This window comes from Eschrichtius robustus, chromosome 8 (assembly GCF_028021215.1).
Source record: "Eschrichtius robustus isolate mEscRob2 chromosome 8, mEscRob2.pri, whole genome shotgun sequence".
Taxonomy (NCBI): domain Eukaryota; kingdom Metazoa; phylum Chordata; class Mammalia; order Artiodactyla; family Eschrichtiidae; genus Eschrichtius; species Eschrichtius robustus.
In genome coordinates, this window is record NC_090831.1 from 70,043,003 (window position 1) to 70,049,002 (window position 6,000).

Sequence of the window (6,000 nt, forward strand, 5' to 3'; positions counted from 1 at the left end):
ATAGTCAACAAATGAAGCAGTGAGTTCTACAAAGTAATATTGAAAATCAGGTTACTTTTAGAGAGAAGTATCACATAAAGTAGTTTGTTGGATTTTTAAAAGGACTCTATATTTTGAAGTCCCTTCTGTCTCTAAAACTGCCTGATTGTGATTATAATTATATTGTCTGAAAGCAAAAAACAAATAGTGGTAAACCACCATCAATCAACTAATCATCATGCAGATCAATATGACACATGAAATATTCATTCAGCTGAATTCCACAAGTAATTTTTGACTGCTTCTTTTGTACTAAGCACTTTGTAGGTACTAATTTTTTAATTGAATAAGACTTAGTGATTTACCACAAGAAGCTTACAATCTTGTGGTGAAGAATGACCTAAATAGATAACTTCAACATGTTTCTTAGGCACTTGCACTAGTTTCCAATTGCTCCTGTAATACATTACCAAAACTTAGTAGCTTAAAACATCACAATTTTATTGTCTTACAGTTCTGAGAGTCAGAAGTCTGAAATGGGTGTCACTAAGTTAGAATCAAAATATCAGCAGGGCTGGTTCCTTCTGGAGGCTCTAGGGGAGAGTCTGTTTCCTTGCCTTTTCTAGATTCTAGAGGTCACCCATATTCCTTGGCTTGTGGCCCTATTCCTCCAAGTTCAAAGCCAGAAATGTCAGGCATAGTCATTCCCACATTGCTGGTTCTCTATATTCTGCCTCCCTCTTCAGAATTTAAGGGCACGTGATTATGTTGGGCCCACCCAGATAATCCAGGATAATCACCGCATCACAAGGTCAGCTGAATAGCCATGTAGTATTTAACTCAGTATTGTCACATACTCTAGTTTTTCAAGGGAAGCTGTAGATTTGGATAGTTATATATAAAATACCAGAAAATTTTACACTGCAACTCTTATAAAATACATCCGTGGACCAGATATGGCCCATAGGCTACTAGTTTGCAACCTCTAGTCTAAGATGAAGAAAGTTTTTGACTGATTAACCAGCAGTTCTTAACCTGGAGTCCAGGATAGAATTCAGGAGGCCAGGAGCCTGAATGTGGAAAAAAATTTATCTCCATTTTTATTTATATAACACGAATTACATATCTTTTAAATATCTTTATATTAAATAATAGAATATAAATTATATGCTTTAGTTTTTACTAACCTCTAATAGATATTTAGCAACTCCTTATTTATGAATATCAGCGACAAACCACAGTAGTATTAGGAATACCTGTAGCTATCACCCATGGAAATTACAAACACTTTTATGTTACATTACAGTGTTGCAACATTTCAAAATATCTTCTATGCTCACCACTACCTTGAAATTATGGCAATTTGTAGATCCATCCTAGATCTAGTTGTTTAATGTATTAATAAAGAAGCACATATAATACCATTTCACAAATTTGCTTTTATTTAAATATTTTGATAACTGTATTTCATCATATTTGGTTACCTTTACCATGCTGTTTTATTTTATATATTTAAAAAGATTATTCTGAGAAGAGTTCCATATGCTTCACTGGACTGCAAAGGAGTCCATGGCACGTGCAACACACACACACACAGACACACACACACACACACCCTTGAGCCAAATGAGGGGAATGAAGGAAAAAGGCAAGGAGAAATACGACTCAAAGCCAACACTCACAACTGTCCAGCTTAGTTTACACTTTGATAAAATGTTAGTATGTGCCCAGGGGGCACTTGTCAATCCCTGTCACTGAGGCAGTGACATTAACTCTTTCAGGCTTCGCAGGTACTGCAGTTAAGTCTAATTTCAACTACCAGGAGTGACTTGAGTCTTGGTGGAAACTGAAGCCTGCTGTTGTTAAGCTCTACTATTAAAGTAATAGCATCTTGTTCAGTTAATAGGTCGCACAGGAACGTCATGTAGTTAGACATGAAGATTTTTTGTTTAGGGCTGGCTGGGCTGAGGAGCTACTGAGTGTTTGCTCGCATCCCGTTTAACCAAAGCCTCTCTCTGCTGGTGGATGATGGCTGGTTGCTTTGCAGGTCTGGGAAATGTGTTTGGCCTACTCCAATCTGGGCTGTCTGCTCTGCTTGCTTTGGTTTTGCAAGTCTGAGCTCAGCTGTGGGTTTATTTAGTTCCAGGAGACTGGCGTTGGCTTTTCACATTCCTAGGTCTCGTGTGTCTGAAGACCTTCAGTTTGGCTTTACAAATGATCCTATGGTGTAACACTAGCTCCTGAATGGTAACATAAGTGTGGTAATAATAATAAAACAGAAATAGGGAGCTATCAGAGATTATTAGTACTGGCATATGAATTAAACCATATTGCAACAAATCTGTTTCAAGGGTAATAATCTTAGTTTGGACAGAATTGAATTCAAGACCTCAGCCTCGCTGGCATTTCCCACATCCACTTCCTCTAACTTTGAAGCTTTCCAGATCACTTAAATGGTGTACGCTCTCCGCTAGTCTCCAGATAGTCCTCTAAAAGGAAGTCATTCCTACCAAGCTCTGTTTGCAAATGTCTTGACATTTTTTGAGTTGCAGGTAGCTGAATGCTCCCAAAGTTACAAACAAGAGGGTCTCCATACCTGTCTGTGGTTCCTAAAGGCAGATATTTGTCTCTTTTGTTCATTGTGGCATCTCTGCCTGGCACACTGATAGGTGTTCAAAAAATATTAGTTTAGTAAATAAATGAATCAATGCAACACAAATACTTATAATTACAATGCTTCCTTCAGAGGTTATTGAAAGGATTATTTAAGATACCATGTTAAAACCTTCATAAACTCCTAAGTCCTACATCAGTGAGTAAATTGAATTCACTACTGCCATAAACCATGGTTAACCTCATCCCCTCCCTTCATGTTAAGTCCAACGAGAAATGCAGAAAATACATTTATACTAACTTTTGGTTGTATAAGAGTCTTTTGGTTATATAAAAGTCTGTCCCTAAGCAAAACTGTATAATTGGCATGCTGCCATTCCAGTCTCCTTTTATCAAGACTTTTGGGGAGCCCCCAACTTCCAGGGGTACAGGGCCTCCCAAAACCTTGTACATTTGACATAATTAGTTTTGAAGATACTTCCATCCTTATTCCAGACACAACACTTCTTAGCATTGCCGCGTCACCATCAAAACTTTTGTTTCCATGTACTATTCTTTCTCAGCATTACAAAGCTAACCTGAAATCCTTAATGTGTATCAGTGTGTCATCAGCAGGTTTCTGTTTAATGTGATATCTTGGGTGGTGCCCATGTCTTTCATTAGGATCAGATACTTCAGCTATCCTGGCAAAATGGTGGGAGAATATTGGCTCTTCAAGATCATTTAATGTTATACCACATTGGCCCACATCGTTATACCTATTTTATCTGTGCATAGATCCAACTGGGTAACACACGCTGAGGCTTATTTTGCCTCTGCTCTGCCCTCGGACACTGGGAGACTTGGGCAAATTGCCCCCTCTCTTTCTGCCTGAGCTACTTTATCTAGAAATTGAAAAGGGAGGAGGGGAATGCCCCAGATAATCTAGTCCTGTCTGCACCTAAAAGAGCAATAATTCTGGGGTTATCTGTACTATGCTTCAGATGAAATAAATCAGGTTAAAAGAGAAATTTATAAGAGATGCTGCTGTTTTTCTCACCTTCACTTGGCATCACACCCTTAATGAAATAGAGTAATTCAGGAGCCAAAGATACGATATATATACATACGCACACATACCTATATCTTAAAGCGATAAGAAGACAAAAAATGATTTTTGATTTTTGAACAATGACCAAACTCACATTCTGCAAAGAGAACTATATAAATTTACTGAACTAGAAAATATATACCTCACAGTGTGTTCTCATAACTGTTTTTACTTCCCCCACTTTCAGAATCTTGTGACACTCAGAATGGTTCTTCAGGCCAATTACTACCGGTCACACAGTTCTGCTGCAGGTTTCAGTATGTCTAGCCTGAGCTGTCTGAGTCTTCAGTCTCATCAGGATTATCATCTTCACTACCCATCAATGGGACAGGAAGGTCTAAACTCACATTTGTTGTGGAGGAATTACTTTCTACTTGAGATTCCTTCAATATGCAAAAGCATGGATAGCACCATACTTCCTATTTAATAACATTAAATATGCCTGTCATATTTTATGCCTGAAGAGCTTGGAGTGCTATTATTCAGTTGCTTTGTGTCCTGCATAGTGTACGCACATATACACATTTATGTTAGTGAGAGTAAGGCTAAATTTCTGCATCAAAGAGACACCCCCCCCACACACACAAAAAAAAGAATTAGTGGCTTAAAGAAACAAATTGCCTTCTCGATCATGTACCAGCCTGAAGTAAGTATTGCCAGTTGGTGAATCTGCTTACATGATGATCATTCAGAAACCCAGGCTAACAGTGGCTCAGCTGTCTTCAGTATTTGCCTCCAAGTAACACCCTAAATTCCATTTATGACCTTAAAAATAAACCGCAAACTGATAATTTTATCACTTTGTAGTTTAAAATGTGACCCATAAATCTACCTATCTCCGCCTAAAATTTGCCTCTTTCTATTTTTAAATTTATTTATTTTTGGCTGCATTGGGTCTTCGTTGCTGCGCACGGGCTTTCTCTAGTTGCGGTGAGCGGGGGCTACTCTTCGTTGTGGTGCGTGGGCTTCTCATTGAGGTGGCTTCTCTTGTTGCAGAGCTCGGGCTCTAGGCACACAGGCTTCAGTAGTTGTGGCACACGGGCTCAGTAGTTGTGGCTCACAGGCTCTAGAGCGCAGGCTCAGTAGTTGTGGCGCACGGGCTTAGTTGTTCCGCAGCATGTGGGATCTTACCGGACCAGGGCTCAAACCTGTGTCCCCTGCATTGGCAGGCGGATTCTCAACCACTGCGCCACCAGAGAAGTCCCTAAAATTTGCCTCTTTTTAAAAAAAAAAATCATGGCATAGTGACTAATTTAACACTTCAGGTGTAGTGGGCAAACTGTTGATAAAACAGAGAATTTCCGTTTTTATTAGCTCCATTGACAACCTAATAAATGAATCTGGAGGCTTATTTATTATATATACGATTCTTCTTTATTATATGTATGATTCTTCTGTTCAATAAAAAAGTCAAAATTGGTAATAAAGTCTGTGTTTTTTAACATCTTTTTTTGCAATCATGTTAATATGCCAATGTCAGGCTGTCCTTTCTATAGAAGGAACTAAACGTCAAAATATAAACAAAGGAGTGAGTTCCTTTGTGTTTCATTTTTGTTGACACTGAATTTTCCTTCTGAACAAAAATAAAGTCCTTTTTTTCTCATAAGTAGTGACTTTAAATTGACCAGAAAGGAAAAATAAAAAGACAGCGATGTGTTGGCAAATGCCAGGAGACAGTGGTGACTGTTTGTATTTTTATAGTGCATTGTGAAAGACATTTAACGAAAAAAATTTGAAAGAATACTAAGAATAAATACTTCTAATGGTCTCTGGCTCCCTTTTAAAGAATGACTTGAAAGATGATCAGCATTCATCTTTGATAAATAGATAGTCAAGATAAATAGGGATAAATAGAAAGTCAAGAAAATAAATCAGCTTATAAATGAGCATATTTACCAAAACCCAGAAAATTTAAAAAGTTATGCTAGTCACATTGATAGAATACAAGTTTGTTTACTGCCATGGAGAGCCAAGATATTTTATTGGATACAACTGCCGTATGGTTTCCCTGCTGGCCTAGATCTCTTAGGCAAGTAGACCCACAGCAGCTGAGCAAACACTCTGGAGCTTTATGTAGCTCAAGACCACCGCAAGGTCTGCTGGAGGAGCGGAAGGCAGCCACCCTGTGGAATCTGAGGGAGAGGCTTCTGAGAATGAGGTGGTCTTGGGGCGTCAGAAGCCTGCTATGGACTGAGTGCCAAGGTGCTGAGATTCCCAGATGAGCAAGGTCCCATTCTCACAGACCCCTGAGATCAGATAAAGTCTGGGGACTCCTGCTTGCCTGTGTCAGACAGCCAACGGCACTTGGTGCTAAGTCC